Genomic DNA, 9,993 nt, shown 5'->3' on the forward strand with positions numbered 1-9,993 from the left:
AAACTCTTGCAGTAAAAGGATCACGCTAGAACTATGGATATAAAGCAGGCAGAGGTAGGGATAGACCAATGCAAGCTTTGGGTCTGTTTTGCCTTTCCAAAAAGAAGGATAGAAAAAGCTTCGAGGGGACCGAGGGGGAGGGGGAAATAGGAAATGGAAGGGAAAGGGGGAAAAGGAGAGGGGAGAGGGAGGGGTCGAGGGGAAGGAGAGAGAGGGAGAGGGAAAAGGGTTGGAGGGTGAGGTGAGATAGAGAAAGGAAGGGGAGGGTGAGACGAAGTGAGAGAAAGAGGAGAGGGAAAGGAGATGGAGAAGATAGGAAGGAGGAAGGAAGAGGAAAGAAGAGATTGGAGAAAGATGTGTGAGCTGAGGAGACTTGAGAGAGAGAAAGAAGAGAGAGAGAAAGTCTAAGAGGAGAAGATTAAATAAAGAAATTTGAAAAGAAAAAGAGATTAAGAACGAGGTGGAAAAAAGGAATGTGAAAGAAGGAGATGGCAGATTGTGATGATGAGAGGTGTCTGATAGTTGTGAGAGGGAGCTGTGAGAGAGCGTGGACGAGGATTCAGTTGCTGCGAGAAGAGGACGCGGGGCTCGTGAGGGAATTCTGAGAGAGAGCGCGAATGTTGAGGTCGGAGGGAGAAGTAAAGAAGAGAGAGGAGGGAGGAGAGTGGGAAAGGGAAAGGAAGGGGTCAGGCAGAGAGAGTGAGAGATGATAGAGTGAGAGGGCAAGAGGCTGAGAGGCAGAGAGAGAGGGAGAGAGAGAGAAGAGAGAGATTGAGAGTGAGAGAGTGAGGAGAGCGTGGAGAGATGACGATCGAGAGTGAGTGATGGGTGAGATGGAGTTCTGTGGTGGTTTGTGAGAGGGGGTACGGTGGACGAGAGAGATTATGTGGAGAGAGAGGGAGGAAGTGAGAGGATCTGTCCTATGAGAGATGATTGTGAGTATGAGAGGAGATGAGTTATGAGAGAAGGTGTGATTGAGGATGTGTGAAGATGTGGACGCTGAGGGGAGGGATGCGGTGTGGATGAGCGGGAAGTGAGTGTGATTGATTTGACTCGATGAGATGGACGATGGGCAGATTAGATTTTGTAGAGGGGGGGAGAGGGTGTAGATTGATGAGTTAGAGTTGGAGTGGAGTGGGGCGAAGGGAGAGGAAGGGAAGTAGTGCTGCGGGAGGAGGAGGATGTAAGTGGCTAGATGATGATAGAATTACCCCGGGAATGGGGAGAGTATTGATGAGTGTGGTGAGGACGGGGGTGGGGAGGGATGAGTGTGTGTGGGGATTATGAAGTGTTGCGAGGAGCTGGAATGTAGTAGGGAGAGAGGAGGGACTTGGGGGGAGGACTGTTACGGGAGGTGCGGGGGAGAGGATGTGGCGAGAGATGGAGGAGATGGAGAGGTGGTAGAGTGATTCTTGAGAGAGAAGGAGAGAGAGAGAGAAAATTAAAATCAGCTCAAAATGCCGTTTTCGAGAACGTTCAACCTGAACCAAAGATGTTGGAAACCCCTGCCTCTCGAGAAATCAGAAAAAAAAAAAACGTTAATTCAAACATGTTTTTTTAGCCACATTAAAAATAAATAAATAAATAGAAATAAAAACAAGGAAAGCAAAAACCACAAACTATCCCTAATTTCCAACACACTCGCATTGCGCTCACTGCAACACATTTGGAAAAGGTTATGAATGAAAATCAATATATTGCAACGATTTTCATTCTCGTACTTACTTTATTTACAAAGAGGCAAGTTGTGTTCATTACACCACTGGATAATTAATGAACAATTGTAAGGATTATCTTTTAAGAAAATAATTACTTCATCTTGAAGAGAAGCAACTGAGCTTGTAAGAATTATTTTTGAGGTGGCCTTTGTTCGTTTTCGCTTTTGGTGGGAAAAAATTACGTTGTGTAAATACGTTATTTTCTGTTATTACATTACATGTGAGTTATGGACTATCTGTTCCATGTTGCTTAGACTGTTGATAGAGAAAAGGAGGTCGGGTGGAATTTTTTTTTCAGATTAATTATAGGTCTACCTTTTCATAATCGGATTATTTTGAATGCTCTAATTATCGGTGGTTGTTATTCCGGGAGTTCTAGAGGACTTGGAAATAACTCGATTCCACGCTTTGAAAAATATATATTTTTAGAAATTTGTTCCTGTGATTCATTTTCATTTACTCTTTCACATGTGGAAATTGCCTTTCTGAAGAACCTCACTGTTTCTTAAAAAAAAAAAAAAAAAAAAAAAAAAAAAAATTAAACAATTAAAAGAAGATGCTGCTTCGAAATCGAAGGCCCACACTAAGAATATGGTTCATCTTTGTACGTGTGTATTGATTTAAAAAAAAAAAAAAAAAAAAAAAAAAACTATAGTTTTGATTTTTTTTTTTTAAATAACTTCTTTACTAATATTTTATGTTAACATCTTTTTCACATTCAGTTTAATGCTCAATGTTTTTTTTATGACGTGTTTTCTCTCTTTCTCTCTCATTCTTGAGTCAGTTAGTCTTCCTGAATAAAACAAGTGAATAACAGGTTTTATATGTCCTTTGATTAGAAAATGCTACAAAAGAAAAATGATTGATGACAGGTAACCAAGGAAATGACAGATAAGTTAAACACAATTAAGATACAAGAAAGAGTCTTTCACACGAAAACTTGCGCACAATAAGTTCCACATTGCCATCTTAATGTTCCTTCTTTAAAGTGGATTATTAAACTTGGCATTTGCGTATTAAAATCTCTTATATGAGCGTGAGGAGACTGCTCAAGTAAACGGCCGGGTTTAGAAAAGGAGCAAAGAAGAATTATTTTTTCACGAAAGAAATTTGAGAAATGTGAAAAAAAGAGAAAGAGAAAGAATGAAAGGTAAAAAGAAAAATTAATAAATAAAAAAATCTTTAAGCAAAAGCTGACATGAACCTTGCGTGTGTTAACCTGTCATTACAAAGTTTCGTAGGTCTTGCGCGTATCATGCACCGGGAACCATGTTTCATAGTGCCATGCATGAACCAACGTGCCGGCCCGCCCCCCCCCCCCCTCCCCCCCCTACCTCACCCCCCCCCCCCCCCCCCTCCCCCAAAATACGGCATTTTTTTGTACCGGTTTCCTGTAATGAAAGCCAATGGTAAGGTTTACAGCAGGTGACCATGTATCGGTAAAACAAGCATGTGTGTGTATATAATAGTACTACGAATTCTATGTGGATTATATTGAATGTGATGTAAACATACTGTGGAGAGTTCTACCATAAAAAAACTATTTTATTATGTTTCCATGACCGGTTACAAGAAGGCGGACCGTTTTTTTTGATGGTTATTATCAAAAGTTTTTATTTGTATGGATTCGCTGTGGGTGTAAACTAATTGTCAAATCATCCGAGAATTATAGTCCTCGTAAGTACATAGTTTTTTGTATGATTTCTTCGCCTTATCATTATTATAATCTTTATTTCTTGCTCGACTATATTTCATGTGAACTTAGAAAACATGACCAAAACAGAAACTCAAAAAAAAAAAAAAAAAAAAACGATTACCTTAAAAACATCCAACCGATGTTGAATGTTTCAGCTATAAAAAAATATATATATATATTATTGTTTGTTAAATGTCTAGAATTCATGCGTTTTTTAAAAAAAAAAAAAAAATAATGTTTTCAGAAACATAAGTTAAGTGGGTTATGTTTAAAACAACCTTTGGGATTTTGGTAATTTTTTACGACTGACTTGTGATTATTATTTTGTTGTTAATGTCTATTGTGCTTACATCTGTGTGTGGTGTGTGTGGTTATGCATTAAACACACTCACACACACAACACACACTCATCACACTCACACACACACACAACACACGCTACACACAAACGCATTCACTCACACACATCAACAACACACAACACCACACACACACACACACACCACACACACACACACACAAACAACACCCACCACCAAAAAAACCCCCCCCCACACACACAACTCACACACAGACAAAACAAGCACACAAACACCACCAACGTATATCCCCCGCCCCCCCGCCCCCCCTCGGAACAACGCCCTGGGTCCGGTTGACCTCCTCAGCGCCGCAATCAGCGCCTCTGCGGGAGCAGTCTTCTTGCGGACGCCCGCGTGAGACGCGTTCGGGTCGTTTACTTTTTTTCCATGTCTTGTCTCTTTTCCCAGTTTTCTTTTCGGGGTCGGTTTTTTTTTGGTATCATCTCTTCTTTTTTTTTTCTTTGTCTCTTATGCCTGTCTGTCTGTTTTTTTACGGTCGGTTTTTTCGGGCTGCTTTTTTATTGCTCGCTTTCGGTCATTATTTTTTTCTCAACAAACCGTTCTTGCTGTTTTGTGGATCTTTTTTCTTACCTTTTTTCGTCATGTATCTTTTTTTAAGTTTTTGTTCTTATTTTTCTTCTAGTTTATTCCCTCCTTTTATTGTTAGTCTCGTTTTTGATTTCAATATTCCTATTCGGGTATTTATTCGGTCGTTTTTTCACTCAGTTCTTTCTCTCAGCGTTCGGGGGTGTCGGTTTATGATCTCTCTTATAATATTCGTCTAGGTGAGGTTTAACTTGTGATTTATATCTTTTTTTTTCTTCGTCCTTCATCTTTTACACTCGATTCTTAGTGTTCGTTTCTTTCTTTCACTTCATTTTTTAGTTTTTTTCTTTATCGGCTGTTTTTCCTCGTTTTTCCCTATTTTTCGCTTTCTCGCTTTCTGGCTCGGGGTTTCCACTCAGTTTTATTATTCTTTTTTCGTTCCGTGTCCTATTTTCGTCTCATCGTTTTTTATTTTTTCTTTTCTATCTCTTTGTTTCTTTCTTGTTTTTCCTGTCCTTGTCTTTTCTTTCTGATACTTGCCTCTGGACGGGTGTTTTCGGTTCGTCGGTCGTGGGTTGATCGTGGGGATTTTTATTTTCGATAGTCGGGTATCTTATTTTTCTTCTTCTGTGTTTTGTGTTTTCTCGGGTTTCGTTCGCGTTTCGTTCGGGTTGTTTTTTTATTTCGTTCGGGTATCTCCTTTCGCTATCTTTTCTATCGGGCGTCTGTTTTTCTCGTGTTCTCTGTTTTATTCGGTGCTCGTCGGGATCTTTCATTTGTTCGTCGGGGTTCGGTTTGGTTTCTTGTCGAATCTGCACATTGTTTTCATTCGGTTTTGGCTGATTCGGGTTCGGGTCGCTCTGGGCAATTTCTCGAGGTCAGCCTTCTGTTTGAGAATAACTTTATGCGTTCGGGTTTTTTCGGGTTCCTATCTTTGGTGACTCTCGTCATACTTTGTACTTATTTCCTGCTTTCCTTTTTGATTATTTCTCTATTGGTTTGCGACTTGGCTTCTTTACTTATATTACCTGTTATTTTTCTATTCGTCTTGCTTAGGTTGTTTTCTTTCGTTTCGGGTATACTTGTATATTTTTTTTTGTTCGGGTTTTTTCGGTTTTTCCGTTTTTTTACATTCGTCGTTCGTTCGGGCACTTTTTGATTTTTTTTCTATCTTTTTATTCGGGCTGGGCCTTCGTTCGCCTTTATTTTTTCTTTTTTTTGCTTTTTGTTTGGTAATTACTCGGGTTATTTCGTTTTAGCTCGTTTCTTTTTTCGAGCCTCTCTTCTATTTTTTTTTAAGTTTCGCTGTTTTTTTTTATCGTTTTTTTTCAGGCTTGCATCGCTTGTCGTTTTCTTTCGGTTCTTTTTTATTCTTGTTCTTTTCTTTGTTCTGGCTTCTTTACGCGTTTAATGCTCTTACTCGGGCTTTCTTTTTTTAGTTTCGGGCCTTTTCGCTTCGCAATATCGTTTTCGGTTTTCTTTTTCGTTTTTTCTCTCGGGTCGCTGGTTTTTTCCTCTTTTTTTCATTTCGGGTTTTTTTCGGGTTCGTTTTCTTTTTTTTCGGGTTCGGGGTCAGGCGGGTTTTCATTTTTGGTTTTTTCACATCTCGATTTTTTCGGGGTTTTTCTCGGTCCGGGGGTCTGGGTGTTTCGGATCGTCTTGGTATTTCGTTATATTCGTTCTTTCGGGTCTTTCTTTCGTTTTCGGGGGTCTAGGTCGGGGGTTCGGTCTGCTTTTTCGTCGGGTACCTTTTTCGTCTCTTCGTCGGTGTCTGGTTCCACCTTGTATTCATTCGGGTTTATTTCGTCGGGGCTCTTTTCTTTCTTTATCTGTAGTAATTTTCTACTCTCTGGGCTATTATGGCTCAGCATTCTCGATGTTTGAGTATCGCTCTTTCTTCGGGCTTATTATTTTTCGTTTTCTGGGGATTCTCGCTTTCTTTTCTGTTCTCTTTTCGTTTCTCGGGGGTTCTTTTTCGGGCTCGCTGTTGTACGGTTTCTGTCGTAAAATATGTATATATTTTCAAAGAATAAAGCTGTTTTATATATAAAAAAAAAGGATGAATAAATAGAGACTGTTGGTTATTCTTTCCCTAAAGTTTATTTACTTCGCATTGGGCTTCGGAATGGTTATGTGCGTACATGGTGTTATATATATATATATATATATGTATTTATATATATATATATTATATCTATATATATATTTATTATATATATATATATATATATTAATGATGCATGTATACGCATATATTCATGCATATGCATATTTTTATATATCTACCTATCTGTATCTAGAGTTATATATGTCTATCTTTATTAACATTATAATTATATCTATATAGATATATTTCTATCTATATCGAAACTACTTCTCTATCTCTTTGTATAAAACTCCTACATGCATTGGGGACTAAAGGAAACAAGACATTTAGATACACATTTAGATAGATAGATGAATAGCCAAACAGACAAGCAGATAAAAAAAAAAAAAAAAAAAAAAAAAAAATTTGCGAGCTGGGTGTAGGCCAGGCAGGACCTCCTTGGCCAGAGAAAGCCCCCTAGGCTCGTAAGGAGTCGTGGCGCGGGCGCCCCGAGTTTCTAGCCGCCCCCACGAAAAAGGCCTCCGCAGGATCTCGACGCAACCGGTGGCCGAGATGCCCTTCCTCAGAGGAGGGAACGCGGAGGGAAGGCCAGAGGATGGGGAGGAAAATACTCACAGAGGCCTATATGCATATATTATATATGAATATTTTATAATATATATATATATATATATTATATATTATTATTAATATTATATATTTATATTGATATATATTATATGTGTGTGTGTGGTTATATATATTTATTATATTCATATAAGTTGCAATATCTATAAATTTATATATAATTTTTCTGTAAATATATGTGGGTATATATGTGTGTGGGTGTGGTGTGTAGTATGTATGTAGTTGTGTGGTGTGTATGCTATTTATTATAAATAGGTATATGTTATAAATATTTATATAAATATATGTTATGTAAATATATTTAATAGATATATATGTTTTTTTTTATATATGCAGTATGATATGTAAAAGGACATGACAAATAAAGAGTAAGGAAAGATAGGTAAGCAAGTAAGAAATAAAAAACACGGGAGAAAAAAGGAAATCAGAATAAAGAAAAAAGAAAAAAAAAATAAAATATCACTATGTCTCTGTGATTGATTCCTCAACTGACTCCGAAACGAATTGAACACCTCACGTAACAAAAATGAATATTAGAAAAAAAAAAAAATTACAAGAAGAGAACTTTAGCTGTAGCTCCAGCTCTCTACCTGAGCCCCCCCCCCCCCCCCCCCCCCCCCCCCGCCCTCCCCCACACCTAGAAAACCTTTAGCGAATGGACTAAGCCAAACGTTCATGGAGTGCGAGCGAGGTCAAGGAGCGAGGTCCAAGACCGAGGAAGCATAATTCCCGATCCGGAATGACTTCCACTGATTCCCAATTAAAACTTTCGCCCGGTGGAGGATCTTCGGTTCCGCGAGCCTCTCTCCCGGGCAGGGCGACGGGCTCCGTGAGGGCTCTTTGGCTGACACCTTTGCTTCTGGGGTTGTCGCTTATAAGTTACAGTGATGTGGGCACGCGCACCGCACACACAACACACACACTCACTCACCACACACCCAACAACACCTCACACGCACACCACCCACACACACGCACACACACCACCACGCACACACACACACACCACCACACCCGCACAAAACCCCCACACACAAACCGCGCACACGCACGCGCCGCGACGCCACACACACACACACACACAAACACACACACCCCCACGCGCCAACGCACGCACGCAACCCCCCCCCCTCCTCTTCCTTCCCCCAAAAGGGGAAAAATTAAAGCGAAATTTAAAAAATTTTTTCAAAGAGTCACAAAAATTAAATGTTTTTTTGGCTTTTATTCATGCAAAGGGGGGGGAAACATTAAACCCCTTTTCCCCCCTTTTTTCCTTTTTATATCTTTCTCTTTTTTTCTATATTTTCCTTTTTTAAGTGTTTGCTTTCAGTTGGTTTTTTCTTCTTCTACTTTTTCTCTCTTCTCTCTCTCTCTCTCTCTCTCCTCTCTTCTCTCTTTCTCCTTCTTCTCTCTTCCTCTCCTCTCTCTCTCTCTCTCTTTCTCTATTATCTTTTTTTTTTCCCAATTTTTTTTTAAAACTTTTTGACAATAATGTAATTATGTTAATCATAACAATAATGAAATAATTAAAAAAATAATATGATAAAATAAAATGAAATTAATAGTAATAAGTTAAAATGATAAAAAAAGTAATGAAAATAAGGGATTGCGAATAATTATTAGATATTATTAATTGTGATAATGATAATGAAAAATAATAAAATTACTTATTATTTTTATATTACATCACTGTTTTTATTATTTGGGTATTTTTACATTCTGATAAGAACCAATTTTAATGATGATAAGATATTCATAAAAATTTTTGGTAACAACAACAACAACAACATCAAATTAATATAATTGATAATAAATAAAAAGTAATAATAAATAATAATAATATATAATAATATAATTATAATAATGGTATGGTAAAAAACACAAAATTTAATAACATAAAAATAATAAAAAAATAATAATGGAATAATTATAAAAAATTACAATAATGATAAAGACAATAAAATAAAAAACATTAAAAAAATAATAGTAATGATAACCACCAGCAAATCAGTTTTCCCCAAGAATTCTAAAGCAAAATATTTTAAACAAAACAAGGAGAAAATATGTTTGTTTATGTTATATATATTTTTTTAAAATACTATATATGTATATGTATATATACAAATATAATATATATATATATATATATATAATATATATATGAATTTTTATTATATATATATAATTTGTATATGCATTTCAATTTTATGTATGGGTTTAATTAAAATATAAATAAATATAAATAAAAACACACACACACAACACACACAACAGACGGGGTTTTTTATTTTTTTTTTTTAAAATTATATATTTTAAATTTTAAAAATTTTAAAATATATTAAATTTTATTATAAATTTTTTACAAAAACAAATTTACATATTTACACACGCCCCAAAAATCACCAAATAAATAAATTTATATTTTTAATATATATTTTTATATATATATGGATTTTTTAGGTTTTGGTGTGTGTGTGTTTTTTGTGTGTAGGGGGTGTGTGTTTCTCACATGTGTGTTGGTTTTTTTTTTGGGGTGTGGCCCCCATTATCGTTTGAGATCAGATTATTTGACCCGGGTTACCCAACTGTTCCATAACTTTTTCTCTGCCTCAAAGACCCTCACCCCCCTGAGGTACCTCAGGATCAGAAACCCCGACTTCACGGGAAGGTATTCCCTCCCCGTCACACGAGGTGGGTCACGGGGGGGGAGGGGGCGGGGGTTTCTCACTGATGACTAGGGTTTTTGTTGTTTTTTTTCCACGCGTGCCCGGTCACCATTGTTCCACACCCGGAAAAAATTCAGGAGGGGGAAATTTCCCAAAATTTTGCACTTGTCATGTACGTTGTTTTTCCCTGTGGTTGGGGTTGTATTGATGGGGGTGTGTGTGTGGTGGGGTAGTGTATGTGGGCACGTTTTCCAAGAGTATATACACAAACAGC

This window comes from Penaeus chinensis, chromosome 12 (genome assembly GCF_019202785.1).
Source record: "Penaeus chinensis breed Huanghai No. 1 chromosome 12, ASM1920278v2, whole genome shotgun sequence".
In the NCBI taxonomy this organism is placed as follows: domain Eukaryota; kingdom Metazoa; phylum Arthropoda; class Malacostraca; order Decapoda; family Penaeidae; genus Penaeus; species Penaeus chinensis.